This window comes from Heterodontus francisci, chromosome 35, assembly GCF_036365525.1.
Source record: "Heterodontus francisci isolate sHetFra1 chromosome 35, sHetFra1.hap1, whole genome shotgun sequence".
NCBI classification, from domain to species: domain Eukaryota; kingdom Metazoa; phylum Chordata; class Chondrichthyes; order Heterodontiformes; family Heterodontidae; genus Heterodontus; species Heterodontus francisci.
Genome location: NC_090405.1, coordinates 33,533,394 through 33,554,831, shown reverse-complemented (window position 1 = coordinate 33,554,831; position 21,438 = coordinate 33,533,394). Strand labels below are relative to the sequence as shown.

At 43.3% G+C, this 21,438-nt stretch overlaps 1 protein-coding gene across 6 annotated transcripts in view; it reads left to right on the top strand.

Annotated features, from left to right (window-relative positions):
* tbc1d2b (TBC1 domain family, member 2B) overlaps positions 1-21,438 on the top strand; it is a 141,012-nt gene that overhangs the window by 56,337 nt on the left and 63,237 nt on the right. The window lies entirely within an intron of this gene.

Genomic DNA, 21,438 nt, shown 5'->3' with positions numbered 1-21,438 from the left:
CAGCTTGTGACTGGGCAGCCTCATTGAGCCAGTGTGGGGATCTATAGTCCCCTGTAGGATTTATTGTGTTTCTTTTTAGAGGAAAAGGAAATGAAACAGAATGTGGTGCAGAAGTTTGAAACTGCAAGTTGACTGAGCATTAAGATGTGGTAAAAGCTTGCATTCTTAAAACCAGTTCAATGGATGTCGTTGTATAATATCCAAAGTTTAAAGAAACGTTCCAGGACAGGGGTGTGTAATGGCTGATTCTACTATTAACATCAAGTGTGTGTTCATACTCTTGGCTCATTTAAAACTGACCACCCAGTTACAACTGGCGTTTTCAGTTTCTGCTTGGCTTCTGTCCGGCTTGAAGCACTGGACTTGACATAACCCTGTGTCAGAGGCCTGGGTTACAAGGGCAGGCTAGAAATCACAGGACTTTCGTGTTCAGTTAAAACACAACCTCAGGACAAGGCATGGGTGTAAACTGGTAGAAGGCTAGTTTGAGGGTTGCCGATGGGAAGCATTTTATGTAAAATGATTTACTGTGTAGAATGGTGTTTCAGTAAAATAGTGGAGGCTAAGCTCTGGAATCACTCGAGGTATTTAGATGCAGGAGGTGGGGGAGGTGCGGGGTGCAAAAGGAGCAAGTGAGTTGAGCAGCGTTCCTCTTTTGTAGTTTAATGTCAGTATTTGGCCAAACGATCAGAGCAACTCTTACTGTGTCTTTGCTCTTCACCCATTCCCGCTCCCTAACTGTTCATCAAATCTACTAAATCCTTTGCCAAATCTACTAAACCATGTTGCTGCTACTGGGTCTGGACCACAGCAATGCACACTGGACAATGTTCGAGCTGATTTACTTCTTTACAATCTGTCTTGGGGATTTTTGCAGACATGTGGAGTTCCCCGCTTTGAGAATTTTTTTCCAAGTCTCAGTTCAACTTTGGCTGAGGCACATTGTTTTAACATTGACAGGCAGAAACTGCAGCATTTCTGTGTTTCAAACAAACAGAAGAATCTACAATTTAATTACAGCTAAATTAATATTTCAGTTTCTATGTCTGCTTTTCTGGATTTTAGAATTGAAGGCCAGTTCTAGTGTTGGGAGTGAATATGATATAAAATTAAATATATAAAACTGAGCCTTCCAATTGGGTCGGCTTACTAGCTCCCACTACGCGATCTGTGCTTAATTATGTGTTGCTGCTCCCAATGTGAATCCATTTAAATTTTACGTTGTACTTTTGGGCCCACTAAGGATCGAGTTGGTGCTGTCCAGATTCCTTTCACAAAGAATTGTTGGGGCCACAAGATGAAGGGAAACTGAGTTCAACAGTCTGGTTGGTGATTTGAAACGAGAACCCAGGGGGATAATGCAGTGTGATGATCATTGAACTGACCAAATGCACTTAGACTTCATTTGACCTCTAATTGGCTGATTAAATCTCTGAATGTAATGTGAAAATGATTTGAAAATAGCTTTAGTGTCAACTCTGAAGAGGTTTGGAAGAAACTGTGTGATCTTATGTCATAAATAGTGCTTCTAATCTATCAGCAGACAAGATTAAAAAAAAGTCTAAACAGATTGTGAACGGTATGATAGGAAGGCTTGCATTTATGTAGCAACTTGTGTTTCTCAAGAATTCAGTGTTTCACACAGTGAAATGTGATAAGTGGAATAGGAACAGGAGGAGGCCATTCAGCCCTTCGAGCCTATTATGCCATTTGATTAGACATGGCTGATCTATATCTCCATTTACTTGTTTTGGTTCCATATCCCTTAATACCCATACCTAACAAATCTATCAATCCAGTTTTGGAATTCTTAATTGACCCCCCAGCCTCAGTGGCTTTTTTTTTGAGGGTGGGGGGGTGGGGGGGGGGAGTGTTCCAGATTTCCACTACCCTTGCTCCACTTTAATGTTTACTGATTTCTGTACTTGCACACACAAATCTTCCTGCTCCTCCCGAGTTCCTAACCTCTCTCCATTTACTCTGATCTGTCTCTCTTGGGTCTTGGGTTCAAAGCAGATGACCTTTGTGGATAAATATCAGGCATTTTGAGCACAGAAAGATCCACAAAGAGCATTGCGATGAATGTGTGTGTGTAGTGGTGTTGATTGAAGAATACTGGTAGAGCTGCCTGCTCTTTCCTGACCAGCAGGATGGGATCTTTACCAACTATCTGAGCAAACGGGCCTTAGTTTAACCACTCAGCTGAAGAATGGTGCGTTCCTTCACGACTGCACTGGAACGTCAGCTTGAATTGTGCTCAAGTCTTAAAGTGGCACACAAATGCAGAACTTTCTACTCGTTCAGAAAGGCTACCTATTGAGGCACAGTAACCATTATAAAGTCACCAAACATGGCTCTGCAAATGAGAAGTTTCTTCCAAAGAATATACGACGCAGTGTTATCAAGTTTGTTTTACCAACATTATGATCACTTTTTAAAATTAGAATTAAGAAATGTATCCTAGTTGGGGAGTTGTTTGTGCTGATCAAGGTGAGGCTATGCAGAGGAGAAACATTGGGCCTCCAGACTGTCTTTCTCCACTGGGTTTTTGTTTCAGCTTTTCCTTCCATTGTTGGTACCTTGGATCACCAAGTGCTCTCTGCTCGGGTACGGCAAGTCAGTTGCAAAGTTATTTTCTCTCTACTCCCCCCAAAACCATTTACTTTGACTTTTATCTCAGATGATTACCTATAACCAATGTGAGTTTTCCACTTCCCTATGGATCGTCCTAATGGTGTCTCTGAGTGAGATTGCCAGTTTATGGTGAATCTGTAAGCACTGACGCCTGGGTTCAGATATCCAAACTCATTTGATTTATGGACTGACATTGAGAACAAAATCCCCTGGAAAGGAAGGCAGTATATTGTTGCCATTCAGTCTCAGAAGAAATACATTAAAAAATGCGCATGGGGAGTATTTCTTGAAGTCCTTTCTGTGTAATGGGCAAGTTATTCGCCAAATGCTGGAGGGATTTGTTTACAGATGATCCAGGATATGTGACCAACAAAACCACAACTGCAACAGGATGTGTGCCGTGAAGGAAGCCATGCTCTTTCAGAGTGCTGAACGTTAAAGTGGTAACGTTTTCTTATATGAATTACAAATGTTTGGTATTTACCCACACTATTGCTGCAGGATTTCTAACTTGTAAAATTTTAAACCCCTGAAAAATTATGCATTAATTTCATTAATGCACTTCACACAATTTTTCTGTGAATATGCCTCAGTGCAGCTTTTCTAGGGAAGGAGAGAATCCCCTTTATGTGGAAGCATGCTTGAAGAAGGCTGTTGAATCACGTCAATGAAGTTTATACCGTCAGTTGATGGAAATTTCTTTTTTTCTGTAATTCTGCTCTTCCAATTTAAAGTACATATTTTGGAAGTCAAGAGAAAACCAAAGCCATGAGTTTTGTATTACGGTGTTTCAAAATTCTTTTTCCCCCATCCCATGGACTTCACAGGTGTCTCAGCAGGCAAAAATTTTACTCCGAGCCATATAAAGATATGTTAGGATAGGTGACCAAACGATTAGTCAGATGTGTTTTTTTTTTAAAGAGTGGAGGGTGGTGGAGATGCTTCATAGAGAGATACAGCACTGAACCAGGCCCTTCGGCCCACCGAGTCTGTGCCGACCAACAACCGCCCATTTATTTAATCCTACATTAATCCCATATTCCCTACCACATCCCAACCATTCTCCTACCACCTACCTACACTAGGGGCAATTTACAATGGCTAATTTACCTATCAACCTGCAAGTCTTTGGCTGTGGGTGGAAACCGGAGCACCCGGCGAAAACCCACGTGGTCATAGGGAGAGCTTGCAAACTCCGCACAGGCAGTACCCAGAACTGAACCTGGGTCGCTGGAGCTGTGAGGCTGCGGTGCTAACCACTGCGCCGCCCAAAGTTGGAATTTCGGAAATTAGGGTCTAGGCAACTGAAGGCACGGTCACCAATGGTGGAGCGATTAAAATCGGGGATGTGCAAGAAGCCTACACTGCCTCCATGTCCTCCATTTTGTGTTGTCTGCAAATTTAATAATAATGCAGAAGCTCTTGTTCCATAATAGTCGTGAACAGCAGCAGATCCAGGACAGATCCCTGTGGAATTCCACTGGTTACGTTTTCTAGCAAGAAGCCAGAATTGGAGGAGCAAAGAGATCTCAGAGGTTTAGGGCTAGTGGAAGTTCTACAGATAGGAAGGGTGGAGGCCACAGAGGGACAGTAAGCTAGGAATTGGGGGACATGGAGGCAGTGTAGGTTATTGAGCACAAGAGCGATGGATGATCGGGACTTGGTATGAGTTAGGATATGGACAGCAGAGCCCATAAATAGAAGCTAAAAATACTGCAGATGCTGGAAATCTGAAATACAAAAAGAAACTGCTGGAAATATTTAGCAATGACCTGAAATATTAACACTCTTTCTCTTACCATGGATGATGCCATAAATAGAAAGCCCTATAGCAATGTTTTTTCTCCTCCTTAGTTTGGAGACACTGTTAATTGCACTAAGATCAGTTCACTCAACACTAACAAGAATTTGAACATGGAACCTTTCCGGTGTGTCTGTACAGACCACAAAACATAACCCAACGGCACTTACCTACTGAGTCATCGCTTTGCACGTGTATGTAGTTATTTACTGGGCTGTAGGACGATTGGACATGAAATTGCACTCGTGTTTTTAAATATGGAGAGGTCTGTTAAGTTCACAAGCTAGCGTGGCTTTTACTGAAGGCCTTGTGAAAAGGAGGGCTAAAGACAGCTGGTGAGTTACTTTTGATGTTCATGGGCATTGTGTAATGGCAGAGGAACATGTGAGAAAGTTGCCTTGTCCGTATAAAATAGTAGTTGGAACAAGAACTTAAGGGCAAAACTATTTTTAACATGACTGTTCCAGTGATTCATAGGTTAAGCTGAAGGGCTCAATGTGTAGTCATGATAAAAATCCTTTCTATCAGAGCACTTGAAGCATAGTGACAACCCACCTAGCCTTTGTGATGTAAAAGGCATGTAAATTCTTTTAAAACACTAAAACTGCCTTGGACACAGTCACATCCTCTAACAGCAACCATGGGGTGTTCTATTGCCTTGTCCTTTTGATTTGATACTATCGTCTGTGCTGTTGTGAGAGTGGAAAGAGACGTTGACCCCTTTTGCTTTTGTTTTTTTTTTGTTTAGTGAGACTTTGATCTATATCAGGTGTAAAAGTGGCTTTTTCGGACTGTTTTCATGATTCGCTACTTCAATGATAGCCTTGCACACTGCTCCATATAATTAAATCATGCAACATGTACACTTTTCAGTGAACTAGTTAAGAACCCTATGGAGTCAGATTTGGCTGGATTTTCAGTGCATTTGACAGGGCAGCCGGCTGCAAATTAGATCTTACTGTAACTTGGCTCCATGATATGGAAACTTGGGGAATGAAGGGCAGATTTGCAGTTTTGCCTTGCTGAGGATTGTTGTGCATGTAATGGTTAAGAGTAGTTTGTGATCTCTTCTGTTGGTGCCGTGCTCTTCTGCATGACCTGGCAGATTGCCCTCCTTTGCAAAGGTGGAGGGGTTGCCATTTGAGAGTTCTGAACTGCAGACATCAGTTTCCAGACCACATTTGTTTCTAATTTGAGAAGATGTCTGAAAAACTACCAAAATATTCAACGGCTGCAAGAGTAGTCCGGACTTGCAGAAACGAGCTGGCCATAGACCAAAGAAAAACATTGCAACATAAATGCCTTTGTTTTGGCTTTGCAACGAAGGGAATATGTTTTTTCGAGACCAAATTCTATTCAGCTTGTCTAAACTGATCTGTTTCATGGCAGTGCAAGTACTGGAGCAGTTAAGGGCTGAAACTGGTTATATGGCCAGTGGAAAAAGCTGTTTTTGACTTCAAAATCTGCATGTGTGACATGCTCTTTCCCAGCACCTTGTGACGGCATTTATAATAGGGCTGTGTTTGCTGACAATGCAACCACTAGGTGGCAGAGTACTTTCACATCCCCAAATGCAGCCTCATGCACTGAAACGTCACTGACTGCGACATTGTAGGCAGCTGCCAGGATGAAAGATGGCACTCCATTTATCACAGAAAATTAAATTCAATCGTTGCGATCCTACTCCACCCCCAACAATATCCCGCTTCTCTTTCCTGGCAGAGCCTCCTGTGCCCGTCTGCTCACCGCTTGCCCCTGGCCTCGCTGCTGCCTTCCCTCAGCCACCCACTCGCCGCTTCAACACCACCCTCCCACCCCAACTGTAGGGGGTAGCAGGTGGGGGCAGAAGTGGGAGGGAGTGAGGGGTGGGGAGAAGCGGGAGGGAGCGATGGTGGGGGGGAAATGAGGCAGTGAGGCCTGAAACAAGTGGCCGACAAGCGGGGGGGTGGTGGTGGTTTGAAGCGGTGAACGGAGTGAGCAGCTGATAGGGAAGAAGCAACGAAGGGGAAGCGAGTGGACGACGGGTTGGGTGGGGGGGCGGTGGCGGTGGTTGAAGCGGGGAGCATGTGGCTGAGGGAAGGCAGTAGCGACGCCGGGAGTGAGCGGGAGGCAGCGCCTGGGAAGAGAAGCGGGGTGACATTTTCGTGTGCATGCGCTAATTAGTCCTGGCAAGAATGTAGGCTGTGCAGGCACAGCACCTTACTGACAGCAAGAGACTGTTCTGTGCATGTGTGCAACTAGAAGCGCTCTGATGATTTTGGAGCACCGGATGCATTGTCAGGCATCACTTTGTTACAGTAGCCTTGTTAACACCCTAAAGAAGGCAACTGTTAAATTAATTAGTTAAAATAGGCTCCTTTATATTGTGAAACTGATATAATGGAAAATATTAGAACAGGACAGATCCCTGTGGAACTCCACTGGTTACATTTTCTCCAGGCCCAGCATTTTCTCTCTGTCTGCTAGTACTGTGTTAGCCTTCAATCCATCTGGGTAATTTGCCGACCATTTCATTAGCTTTAACTTTTCTTACTGGATCAACAGTGGCTTTTCAAAATCCCCCTAACCTGGATTACCCTCTTTACTGTCTTTTCAAAGTTAAACCTCTAAGCCATATTTTGAGAGCTGCTTTGCAGAAATTGTAAACCTGTATTAATCCAGTTTAATAGTCTAGTAACTGTTCAGATTTTCTGTGTAAATAGCTGGGTTACGCCAGGCAATTTCCCAGCTTTGAGCTACTGTCTGTATCAAAGAACTCTGCTGGGCCAATGGCAGGGCTATTCCTGCAAGCCTCGGCACTTTTGGCCTAGGGATGCAAGAATCAGCCAGAATTCCCGCTCCTAATTGCAATCCAGTGGCCTCTGTTAGAAACCTGCATGTGGCCATCAGATAAGAACAGGAGAGACTCGCCTGGGATGCTACCGGCTACCTAATAGCTTGCTGCTACTTACTCTGTACACTGCGTACGATTAGCGCTAATTAGCAAACCACTGTTCATATCATGGCAGAAAACTCAGGAAACCTGAGTAACATTACCACTCAAGGCTAAACAATCAGTGTTCATCTGAATGCCTGACTGTATACTGATCTGAGACGACTTTATCTGCAGCCTAAATCATTTTAGTGAGGTTAAACAGCATTTACGCTGCTCATCTTTTGTTGGGCCTCTCAAAACTTGATTTACATCAGTGCAATATATACAGCAATAACTGCCCAGTAAAATTAGTATTTGGTTTAGAGTTGAGACTGGGACTGGGGTTGTCTGGAGTAGACACTGGGATTGGTGATTGTCAGACGGGGATTGAGAACTGCAGCCAGGAAGGATATTTTTTCTGTTGCTGTGCCTGATTTTGATCGGCCTTCAGTCTCTCTGTTTTTGTAAGGTGACCCCATTTGGTCAGAGCTGCTCGGCTCACAGCAGAAGAGCTTTTTCTACAAACTGAAATGTCTTAGATCCAGCATATGCTACGATTGCTCCACGCTGCTCACACTTTACCTGTTTCATGTCCTTCTTGTCTCTCACTAGCTGCGCTTGTCTGTTACCTTTCCCCACTGTCCTGATGACCATATTGATTTGGAAACGGTTGCACGTTTGTAGCTATGGGCTCTTCAACTTTCATGTAAGCTTTTTTTTGTCTTGTGGGTAACATCACCCTCTCAACAGTTGGCCCTTCACATGTCATATCATCCAGGTCCGAGAGTAATTGCTGCATTGATCACTTGCCCCCTCAGTGTCCGGCCAGTCTGAAATCGTTTAGTCCATTATGGACACCAGCATGGGCCTTGACTGTCCTTCTGAATCTTTCACTCTCTGAGGAAATGTCTGAATGGCAATCTTAACTGGCTCTAGTCAGATATGTTAAGTACCCAGAGACATCTGTGCTGATATATTTTGTGTGTGGAGTAGTCCCCAATTAATACCCCTGCCACAGCTTATTTGCTGAAACACTCAACAATGCCTTTGTTGCCTCTAGACTTCACTATTCCAGTGCACTCCTGGCCACTGCCCACATTTACCTTCCATAAACTTGAGGTCATTGAACACTCTGCTGCCTGTGTCCTAACTCAAACCAAGTCTTGTTCAACCATCACCCCTTGGCTGACTGACATACCAGTTAAGCAATGCCTCCATTTTAAAATTCTCATCCTTGTTTTCGTATCCCTCTATGGCCTTGCTGCTCCCTATCTGTCGATATTCCAGCCCTAGAACTCTAATACCTGCACTCCTTCAACTCTGACCTCTTGACCATTCCTGATTTTAATCGCTGCACCATTGGCGGCTGTGCCTTTCACTAGCAAGGCTGTAAGCTCTGGAATTCCCTCCCTCAACCCCTCTCCTCCCTTAGGTGCTTCTTTAAACCCATCACTTCCACCAAACCGTATCTCCTTATGTGGCTCAGTGTTCAATTTTATTTGACGGGTCTCTTCTGAAGTGCTTTGGGATGTTTTGTTACATTAAAGGCACTATGCAAATGCATGTTATTACAGTCATTTTATGTATATGCTAAGGTATGCAGTACTTAAGATCTACTTTACTTACTTCGACAATTCTTAACTGGAGTGTGTATGAATGTTGACTAGTATAAGAAGCATCATTGAAAGCTGTGCCCATGTGATGTATGGAAGTTTTCAGTTTCGGAAGAAGTGCCAGTTTGATGTGGTTTGAAATTGGGTTTCATTCCGACATCTTAAAATAAAGGCACTAGAGCATGACCATCAAAATAGACTTTGGGAAATCTTCACCTTGACCGCTGGCTGTGGTGGGGAAGAGACGGTTGCCCACCTCCTCCTGGAATGTGTCTTTGCAAAGCAGGTGTGGAAAGAGATGTAGTGGTTTTTGTCGAGGTTCATCCCAAGCAGCTCTGTAACACAGGAGTCTGTACTCTATGGGCTGTTCCCAGGGACGCACACCGAGACAAACATCAACTGCTGCTGGAGGACTATCAATTCGGTGAAAGACGCCCTTTGGTCTGCCCGAAACTTGCTGGTCTTCCAGCGCAAAGAGTTGTCCACGACCGAATGTTGCAGACTGGCACATTCCAAGGTCCAGGACTACGTGCTGAGGGACGCACTAAAGCTTGGGGCAGCCGCAGCAAAGGCTCAATGGGGAAAGACTACAGTGTAAGGTCCTCCCACCAAGCTGAACTGAGGGGCTGGATCCATGGGAAACCCCTCGAACTGTATTGGAGAAATTTTGTGTGCTGTAAATGTAAAAATGTATATGGCATGACAATGAAATGGAAGGGTTGTGAGGCAACTCATGATTGTATAGAAGGAAACTGATCACCTTTGCACTGTTTGTATTTTTTGACTTGATGCTGTTTTAAACTGTTTGGGAATGTAATTTTTACAGATTTTTATGAATAAAGTATATTTTGGAAATAAATAAAAACCTTGACCGCTTACCTTTGTCCCCTTCACCGTCAGGTCGGACTACCTGAAGGTGCTGGGGATATGGTTCAGAAGGGCCGGGGCGTGCACCAAAACCTGGAAAGAGTGAGTAGCCAGGGTACACCATAAACTGAGCATGTGGGAGCAACGATCTCTCTCCATTGTGGGCAAGAACCTGCTCATCAGGTGCGAGGCGCTCACATTGTTGCTGTATGTGGTGCAGGTCTGGCCCATACTCCATTCCTGCGCTGTGGTGGTCACCTGCGCCATTTTCCGCTTTAGCTGGATATCCAAAATGGACACTGTTCAAACCTCTGGAAAAGGTGGGGGGGGGGGGGGAAATGTACCAAACGTCGCCCTCATCCTGATGACCACCTTCGTGTGCGGCTGCAGCAAGCTGTGTGTAGAGCCCCAGTATGCAAACACCAAGTGTCACTACGTGCTGAGGGTCTATCTGTCCCTGGTGTTGCGAAGGATGCGTCTGGTCACATTGCCGCGTAACGCTCCATCCAGTTGGACTGTGCTGTACTACCTATCCTTTGTGGGAAACTTTCTGCGGGAAAACACCTTTGGCCACCAATCCATCAGGCAGTGGTTTGCACAGAATGTCCTCAAAGCTCTACGGGAAAAGGAGATGGTGGATCCTGTTGGATGGTTCCCCAAGCAGGTTGCCAAAGTCACTTGGCAGAATGCCTCATCACCAGAACTTTCAAACAAGCTCCAAAACGTAGCTTGGCTGGTGGTGAGAAGGACCCTCCCCATCAGATCCTTCCTGCACGCCCGGAGTCTCACCCCCTCTGCACACTGCCCTTGAGGTGGCTGTGGTGGGGAAGAGACACTCCTTCTGGAATGTGTCTTTGCAAAGCAGGTGTGGAAAAAGATGCAGTGGTTTTTATCGAGGTTCATCCCAAGCAGCTCTGTAACCCAGGAGTCTTTGCTCTACGAGCTGTTCCTAGGGACGCACACTGAGATAAATATCATCTGCTGGAGGACCATCAATTCGGTGAAAGACACTCTTTGGGCTGCCCGAAGCTTGCTGGTTTTCCAGCGCAGAGAGTTGTCCACGACCGAGTGTTGCAGACTGGCACATTCCAAGGTCCAGGACTATGTACTGAGGGACACAGTAAAGCTTGGGGCAGCCGCTGCAAAGGCTCAATGGGGAAAGACCGCTGTGTAAGGTCCCCCTACCAAGCTGAACGGATGGGCTGGACCATGGGAAACCCCTTCGGCTGTATACACCAAATATGGGTTTGCTGTAAAATGTACACGGCATGTAAAATGGAATGGAAGGGTTGTGAGGCAACTCACTCCTGTATTGAAGAAGCCAGATTTCCTTTGCACTTTTTGGAATGTCAACCTGGTGCTGTTTTGTAATGTATTTTTTACAGATTTTTATGGTGTATTTTTGAGAAAAAAAAACTTGTCCTTATACTCTCTGGACAGCCTCTCCCTACTTTGTGCTCTGCAGTTATCAAATTCTCTCCAATAAGTTTTCCAACAAGAGACAAAAATGGCTGAATTCTTTCTAAGGAGCAAAGAGAAGTATAGTAGTTGGTGGCTATGGTGTATTTTCTAGGTGTGTTGAAAAATTGGCCAAGTGTAGTTTCATATTTTCTCCATGGATCTCTTATTCAAAACATAGATTGGAATTTTCCATAAATAAATGATTCCGAGGTTATTGGTGAGTGGTACCTTGTCAGTGTATTGGGAATATAGGACGAAGAGCAGACCATTCAGCCCCTCGAGCTAGTTCATCCTAGTACATTATGGATTGATCTATACAACTCCATCCCCACCAATGCAGAAGCCAGTCTTTAGCCGATTCGGTTTACTCCACATGATATCAAGAAACAGCTGAATGTACAGGAAAGGCTATGGACTCTGACAACATCCAGCTGTAATGCTGAAGACTGGTCATCCAGAACTAGCTGTGTGCTTAGCCAAGCTGTTCCAGTACCACTAAAGCATTGTCATCTACTTGACAATGTGGAAATTTGCCCAGGTTACGTCTTGTCCCCAAAAAGTAGGACAAATCCAATCTGGCCAGATACCACTCCATCAGTCATTAGCAAAGTGATGGAAGTGGTTGAGAGTGCCATCAGGTGGTACTTAATCAGCAACTTGTGCCAATCTTTACATCAGCCAAGATATACCATTTTAGTTGGTTCTTGCTGATTTGGCTACTGGTCCAGTCGAAGATTTTGGACTGTTTATCATTGGCAGACTGACACCAGATTTATCCTGAAATTTGGCACCCCTTTGCTAATACAAGCTATAGGACCATCCCCAGCTGGAGTATTCGCTGCTGCTGGTCACCTATGGGATACAAATCTTTAAGTGTTGAATATATTTCAGTGCAGTGTCTTGGTTTGTATGATGTTTGCTGTGCTAGTTTCCCAGGGAACACAAATTTTAATGTTGCTGACTTACTTTACAGCTGAATTATTGTTGAAAAAAATCTTAAATTAGGACTCTTCAATAAGCCTTTTGAGTTTCTCAGTGAGTAGTTGAGTCATATACATTCATCAGGCTCCATGGGTGGTTCTTGATCTTGGTTCAGTTAACTGATCTCAACCAGGGCAATAACAGGTTTGCCAGTTAGACGCAAGGTCGGAAGGTAAACATAGGGGTGGGTTCAGGTGTCCGATTGTCCAGTGAGCCCTGCCAGGAGTATGGGTGAGAACAGGATCAGACATGGCAGTGATGCCCCCAGTAGTCAAATGACTGCTAACAATCATTATCAAGGTTCACATGAATAGCCACTTAATTAAGGAATGGGAGGGTAATTGGTGCCTATGCAACTCTATCCCAATAAGGAGTCGATACTTACAGAACAGGAGTGGAGGGGGAAGGGTTGGAGGGGGATACTTTTCAGTTTGCTGTGAAGTGTGCCGATTGTTTTAACGATTTTGCTTCAATGCATTGTAGTTATTTAAAACAGCAGTTCTGGGCTGATGTTTTGTCCTTTTTGAAATATTTCTGTAATGTTAAAAAGATGCCTGTGGCATTGGTTTTTGATTAGTTTTCCTGTAGGTCTGTGCCAATGCATGACTACTATAGAGTCTAGCAAAGAGCAGCAGCCCTCATTTCCTCTCACTGCCAAATTCATTAATAAAAGTGTAGTTATTGGCAGCGTATGAAACATGAAGGAGGAGACCAGGGAGAGCTGCTCAAGTTCCTGCAAGTATAGGACATCTCCAGTAGTCGAAGGCAAGTGGGTTGATGGTGGGGAGGGTGGGTATCAGTCACCTTGGTCTTCTGGAGCTTGCTGCACCACCCTGTGCAGGTCAGAAAGGAATTTTCCAGAGTTTCTTTTCCCAGTTTGCCTATGATTTTTCTTCTTTCACCTTTCCCAGGATATGGGATGGGGTTGAGTTTAATGGTGTGACAAGTAGTGCCAGATGAGATGGGTTACAATACAAATGTAGGGAGATTATGCTTCAGCTATACAGGGCATTGGTGAGACCACATCTGGAGTACTGTGTACAGTATTGGTCATCTTGTTTAAGGAAGGATGTAAATGCCTTGGAAGCAGTTCAGAAAAGGTTTAGCAGACTAATACCTGGAATGGGTGGGCTGTCTTATGAGAAAAGGCCAGACAGGCTAAGTTTGTAGCTGCTGGAGTTTAGAAGAGTAAGAGGCAACTTGATTGAAACATAAAAGATCCTGGGGGGATGTGGAAAGGATGTTTCTTCTTGTGGGAGAATCTAGAACTAGGGGTCACTGTTTAAAAATATAGGGTCGCCCATTTAAGACAGATGAGGAGAAATTTTATCTGAGGGTTGTGAGTCTTTGGAACTCTCTTCCTCAAAAGGTAGTGGAAACAGAGTCTTTGAATATTTTGAAGGCAGAGGTAGATAGATTCTTGATTAGCAAGGGGGTGAAAGTTTATCAGGGTAGGCGGGAATGTGAAATTCAGGTTATAATCAGATCAGCCATGATGTTGAATGGCAGAGTAAAGTTGAGGGGCCGAGTGGCCTACTCCTACTCAATTCATATGTTCATCGACCAGTTGGTTCTTTCCCTTTTCTTATGTTGCTATTTTAACACAATTGATGCCACAAAAGGTGTCTTCAGCAGTAGAAATTTTTTTTAAAGTTAAGCCACCCTTATTAGGGGACACAGATTGAAGGTTTTGGTCAAGAGATGCACGGGGAATATGAGGAAGAACCTTACGTAGAGGCTGGTAATAACCTGGAACTCACTGCGTACAACGGTGGTGTAAACGAAGACAATCAATGATGGCAAAAGGAAATAGACTTGCAGGGCTGTGGGGATCGAGTGGGGGATGGGACTGACTAGATAGCTCCCTGGAGAGCTGGCATGAATGGTTTCCTTCTATGCTGTAAATGACTGTCTATAGAGACCTTTAAAAACAGAGCATTAGGATTGTCTTTAATAGTAACTTTTTTTCCTCCACTGAGATCAGTTACCATTGATGTGTAAATATTCTCTTTCAATCCATGTACACTGCAGAGGAGTTTATCACTTTACAGTGATGGTTATTGTCTTTAACACTACCCTATGGGCAGGGGAAAATTGAGGTGTTGGAATAACCTAGTTTTGTTTGGCCTTGTCTGAAGATGAGCAGGAACCAGCCCAGTGTTTTTTTTTGTCATTTGTCCTCAGCATGTATGTGATACTGACAAAGCCATAATTATTGGCCATTCTTACTTGCCCTGTGATGATGGTGGTGGGCTGCCTCCTGGCAATTTATTTTTACAATGGAGTAGCTGCTGGGCCACTTCAGAGGGTGTTGCAAGTCAGCCACTGACCCATATATCAATAATACCTTTGGTTGCATCCTTCCTCCTGGTGTAGCACGCACCATGTCGATGAAACCACATAACCACAAGACACAACGTGCAGCCTGAACTTAGTAGCCAGGTTACTGGAAGCACGAACGCCGGTCTGGTCTAACAATATCTTGTGCTACATCTTGGGGAGCTATTCTTTTACTCCCTTCTGTTCATCCTTGCCTTTTCTCCTGCATCGCATTCTTTTTTTCTCCATTGTTTTTTCTAATTTATTTCTCCATTTCTTCACTTAAAGGGTTGTGAATCTTTGGCATTCTGTACCCCAGAGTGCTGTGGATGCTCAGTCATTGAGTATATTGAAGACAGAGGTCAATAGATTTTTGGGTACTAAGGGAATTGAGGGATATAAGGATAGTGTGGGAAGGTGGCATTGAGTTAGATGATTATGGATGCTAATGCGAGTCACATTTTTAAGGATATGCTAAAAAGGGGCGTGTAGTTCCGTGTAGTTGCTGCAGTTGAAGGAACAGCCAGATGTTCCTTTACAAGTACATTTCACCAGAGTGGGACACTTGAGTTAATGATACTTCCCCCTTCACGAGCAGCATTAGTGCACTCTAATAGCCCTCCTAGTATTATGATCCAGCCCAATGATTGACTTTGTCTTTTCTATATTATATGTCAATACTTGAGACATAATTGGCTAAGCCTTTTCTCCTTGATGCACTACCCAGCTCTTTAAATTGCCAGTGAACGAGGTCACCCATGCTTAAACAGTGGAGTAACACACCCTAAAGGAAATGCCGAGCAGAAAATGATTTTTCAACTGGATTGCGAGTATAGTAGCAGCAAGTCCTGATCATTGGAAGCCATGAATGTGCAGGGTTATAAGCAGGGTTGTGTTATCAGGTGGTCTGTTCTGCTGACGGGCTACATTCTCACTTGCTCGCTAAACCAAAATTGGGCGAAGCAGTGGAATCTGAAGAAGTGACTCAAGTCACAGAATGATTAAAGATTTGGGCCAGATCATGGCAGATGACATTTAATGCAGACAAGTGAAGAATACTTCGTATGAGGGAAAATAACTGGAACACATGCTGCATGCATAGTGTTGCAAAAGCTAAGTACAAAGCTAAAGGCACCTCAGAGTCCCAGTAGACCTCAACAATAAACATGTCCAACGCAGAGCAGCAGTCAAACAGAATGTTCAATGCTATCGCTGAAATAACAGAATATATGCCAGCGGAAGTTGTGATTAAATTGTATAGAGCTCTAGTTGGTCTGCACTTTGTCTAGTTTGAGGCACTAAATGCAAAGGGAGACTTCCAAGTGCTGCAGGTCACTGCAAATTGAATGCACCAGGCTGATCCCTAATGTTAGGGTCTAAGCTGCGAGGGAAGACTGGAAAAGAATTGGATCGGGACAGCCTTCCCTCGTGGAAAAGGACCCCAGGATGGCAATGAACTGGGAAACCCAACAAATGGAAAGTGAACTCCAGAATTCCTCAAGATCCCAGGTGAAGGTGAAATAAAGAAGGAATGCTGCAGGAGATATAGCCAATCCTGGAATATTTGACTCATCCAGTTTACCGTACATCGAATGACCATTTTGAAAAGGACACCTGACGCAGGTTTCTTGGGTGTGTCTAATTTACATCCTTGGTACTCATTAAATATTTTAGCATCGTGATTCGTTCATTGTGCATTTTATTTTTATAAATACCTTCTTAAAACTAAATGAGGCTCTTTAAAACATAGTTGGTTTTAATATTTATGTTGCAGTTCTTTGCTATGAAAGACCTGTGAGAAGCACTGCTCTTCAAAGTCCTGAATTGACTCTGTTGGGGTTGGTAAGAGTTGCAGTGTTTCCTGTCTCCTGGGATCAGTTTCACTGGGGCTCTGGAGCTGTCTATAAAAACATGAACTCCCAGCCAGCTGGCTCATTGGGGATTCTGCTGATCATTGCCTTTTTAAAAAAAAGGCAGTTGCCACTTGGACCAGTTCCTTCTGCATATTCTACCTGCTTGTTTGGGACAATAATTTTGGTAAACTTTGCATGGATATTGTGGAGAAACGTGAGTTCTGTGCAGTGTAAAGAGCTTACTTCATATCTGAGACACCCTCGTGTTCTTCATGATTCCCAGTGTAAGATTTTTATTGCTCCTAACATTCAGCGGCATGAAAGCAGAGTGAGGGCTGATTTGTATTGTGATTGGGATTACTTGGTATCTCTGATATGCTTTATAACTGCTGTTTGATCTATATGTTACCACCCTTACAGATCGGAATTACAGATCAGTTGTACTGTCCTCTGAGTTCTGCAGTACTTGACTGTAAAATGTCATTATTGTCATGCTAATGTGTTGAGTCAAAATCTGATCAATTGTGATGCAGTCTGGCATCCCTCACTGACCAAATGCAAGTCCCTCCATTGCTGTCTTGGGTATTCTGTTACTTGTGTTGTCCACTTTACCTTGTAAACAACAACGACCTGTATTTATGTAGCATCTTTAATTTAGTAAAATGTCCCAAGGAGCTTTACGGGAGTGTAGTTCGACAAAAACTGATACAGAGCTAAGGAAGGTTATCAGGGCAGCTGAGCAAAGGTTAGTCAAAGAGGTAGGCTTCAAGAAGAGTTTTAAAGGAAAGAGAGGCACAGCAAACGTTGGGTAATTTTGAGAGTTTAGGGTCTCGGTGGCAAAAGGTATGCTGACAGTGGTGGGACAAGGGAAGTGGGGAATGCACAAGGCCAGAATTGTAGGCGCATGGATCTCTGAGATCCTTGCATCCTAAATCTTTCACACTGCAGTGATAATGGAAGCCTATCATCATAAAATGAGATGCGTCCAACTCTTCAATTGTAAAAGTCAGTGAGTACAGAAGCTTCCCTTTTCCCTTCACTCTCTCTCTCTCTCTCTCTCTCTCTGCTTGTTCCAACCACTTCAACTTGGAATATTTCTCAAAATAAGTTGTCACACAACAGCAACATTACAACAGCGACTACACTTTAAAAGTGCTCATTGACTATAAAGTGCTTTGAGATGTTCTGAGGCCCTGAAAAGGGCTTTATAAATGCAAGTCTTTTTTTCAACTTTGGATGGGAAAAGTTTTGTCTATAAAGAGACATTTTTTAAATCAATGAGAGTAGCTGAATGATCACTAGCACCTGCCTGTCCTTAATGTCACAGTACATAGGGTTTAAACTGTACTAATGTGTCTAATATTGTTCGTCTGTTATTACAAGAGTGAAGGATCAGTGCTGGTCCATAGAATGCTATTCTTCCTGATCAGTATTGGCATCAAGCAACCCTGAGTCAAGGATTTCTAGAGCAAACCATCCTTCTGTTCTTTCTATATGATTACTTTCAATTCTGGCTAAACTATGGCCATTTTTATGATTGGAGCATAATAAAAGCAAAATACTGCGGATGCTGGAAATCTGAAATAAAAACAAGAAATGCTGGAATCACTCAGCAGGTCTGGCAGCATCTGTGGAAAGAGAAGCAGAGTTAACGTTTCGGGTCAGTGACCCTTCTTCCGAAGAAGGGTCACTGACCCGAAACATTAACTCTGCTTCTCTTTCCACAGATGCTGCCAGACCTGCTGAGTGATTCCAGCATTTCTTGTTTTTATTTATGATTGGAGCCTTGTGCATTAAAAACTGGGTTCATATTGTCAGCCTCCTTTACTTCAAACCCTTATAACTGCTGGAGAGTGAAGACTTTCATTCCGACAGAAGTGAATGAATAGTACAGTATCCCATGATATTCATATGTGCACCTTGATGAAATACTTGACTCCAGGAACATCACAGCTATGTTCACGTCTTTCCTCATCCTTTGTCCACGCATGAACTATCACAAAATTTACTGGATAGTGATCTGGAGCGCACACCCTGGATTGTTTTCTGTTCCCTAGCCCTGGGTGTTAAGACCAGTTGTAGTGCCCTACCACTGTTTTATGGGATTAGCTATGTCAACTTAGACTGGGGATCAAATCTGTGACTCACCTACTCAATGGTTAGACTCCATCACGGGAGTTTTGACTTGGATTTTTAAAAAATAATTTTTGCAGCTGAAAAGAAAGTGGAGGAATCTGGTGGGTCATGTGCAAGATGAGAGTGGTTAGTTTCTCTTCTGTAAAGAGTATATGGCACATCAGTGATGTGATTAAAGAGGAAGAATATGTGGCTAGTTTCTGCATTCTCCAAAAACTTTCTGATCAGAATTCACTGCCTGAAAGCTGAAAGTTACAGAATGGCATGAGTGTATTCAGCTGTCGTGTAATATTGCAGTGTGTGTGTGTAATTGTATATCAGCCACAACAATTCTAATAAGTAATGGATCTGCTTCAGTGAGGCAAAGTAGGAGGAATGGGATCAGAGAAATTGTTTCATTAAGTACAAATATTCTGCAATTGAAGATTTTTTAAAAAGATTACTCCAGACTAAATGTACATAAATGGCACCAAATGGAGAGGTTTTCTGTACCGCTGTATATTCAGTTCCTATTTGAAACTACCTCAGCTACGTCATTCCCTTCAGATCACTCTTGGGTAATGAACTTGCAATCTGGTCTGTGCCATTGACTGGTATGAGGTGCAATTGCAAGAGATGACGTGGGCAGGGCAATGCATTACTCCTTAGGTGGCTTTTGTTTCATTTCAATCTTTGCAGCTCCTTAGAAATCTTGACCGTATTGTACATTCTCAGTGCAGTCTGCAGTGTTCCTTTCATTATACAGTGCTTTGTGTATGTGCGCACTTGTTTTGAATTCAGGTGTGATTTTAAGTGTAGTTTTATAAATGCTATCGTGAGCAGAGTGCATTTTATTTGTTTTGCTTCCAGGTTAGTGGCATTTACAGTAAATTTGTTAATCTTCTGACAGAAGACTTGCCATCCAGCACAGTACAATTAGGCAGATCACTACTGGGCTGGTGCAGTCTGTGCAAATGTAGAGTGCTTGGTTCACTAGTAGTTTGATTAAAATTCTCCTTTTGAGTAGCAAGTAAAGCAGAAAAAAAACTTTGCAACAGAGACGTGTGTTCTTGGGTAGAGTGGGGTCATTCTAGGTGATGGGTTTCTGCAAGAAAGTGTGCCTTGTAGTGCATGCTGTGCAGTTGTGACCTTGTTGTTTGGTGGCTTAATTTAGGAAGTTGAGTGCTGTGTTTGTGGATAAACAAGGTGATGTAATTCAGAATTGCAAATTACCAGGTTCTTAGTTCTCTGTGATATAGATATATTACCACTGATATATTTAGAATTGTTTTAAGAACCCAAATTTATTTTTTTCCCCTTAAACTTTCTTTCCTGAAAGTGCTAACAACGGCAGTCTGATTCCACAGGCGAGTTTATCGGCATGTAGTTCTCTGGTTGCCTTTACTGGGTTATGGTTCCATGGGTGCTTAAGAAAGAACTTGTATTTATATAGCATTTTTTTTTTTACAACCTTGGGGTGCCCCCAAGTGCTTCACAGTGAAGTACTTTTGATCTGTAGTCACAGTTGTCATGAGGGAGACATGACAACCAATTTGAGGACAGCATGATCCCACAAATAGCAGTGTTCCGTTAATGTGGTTTATTTTGGTGATAGTTGAGGGATTTCCCAGGGCACGCCGATAACTTCTTGCTGCTTTTTGAATAGCACTGTGGGTTCTTGGAGGGCAGATGGGGCCTTGGTTTAACATGTGATCTAAAGGACAGCATCTTTGACAGTGCAGCACACTCTCAATACTGCACTGAAGTGCCAGCATGGATTATGTGGTCACGTCTCAAGCCGTCTGACCCGGCTGCAATGGTGCTGGCACTGAATGAAGTCTGACACAGGGTTCTGTGAGTGCTAACAGGACTGTGGTCTACCTCTGGATGGCCATTTCTTTCATGCATGACACAATGCAATGCATTGGCAGCTTTTGGAGCGTGGAGTGCATCCCAGCAGAGCCTAATCCTATCCACATCAACCATCTAGCAGGCATTTCCTGCAAGTGTTAATGGATCGTGGTCAGGAGTGGGATCCATGGCAGGTTTTTAGACAGGGCAGTAGTTTAGATGCTGCAGTTCAAGTGGCAACACAGGACTGTGGTGGGGGGGGGGGGGGGGGGGTGGGGGTGGGAGGAAAGAGTGTGAATTTGGGGATTTAGCACAGTGTACTTCTTGGCACTCAACAAAACAAACAGCAGTAGAGTGTTTTGTGTTTTATGTTTAGTGCAGTGAAATACCTCTCCCAGGTGCTCATCGAACTGCATAAAAACATTGTTAATTGATCACAAGGAGTTATGTTGGAATGTGCATGAGTTTACTGCTGAGCAGGTTAGTTTTTCCTGGTTTAGTCGTGCTAAGTAATGCTGTGCACTCTGGGAAACATTATTCTAGCTCTTGGAGTGAGTCCTTCTATCATTTACTTTTCTAACCCTCGCTATGGAGGAATAAAAGGATATCTAAGGATCTCTTGAGTTTAATTAAAGTTGGTTCTGCAGTAATTCAATGGGACTTTTTAGGCAGCACATTAATCGCCTCATAGCATGGAATTTAATTACTTTGCTCCTATATCTAGCCATCATGCATCCATAGCACAGAAAGCTCAACAGTGCTGCAGATTTATTTAGAAAAATCTATCGTCCTAGTTCATTGTAATGCTAAAGCTTAAACTTAATTTTGTCATTGTAATAAATTGTAGAATTGGTATCTTGTCCAAGTAATCTGCTTTGTGTTTGTACTCAGGCTAATGTGTTCTTTAGCTAGGTCTTAAATATCCCACTCACTGTATAGTCATGTTTTCCACTGTTTATTTTAGGGAACGATAGCTAGGCCAAGGAATTTCTGCAGATTAGGGTTAACCACCAACCTGCTTTTATTGAA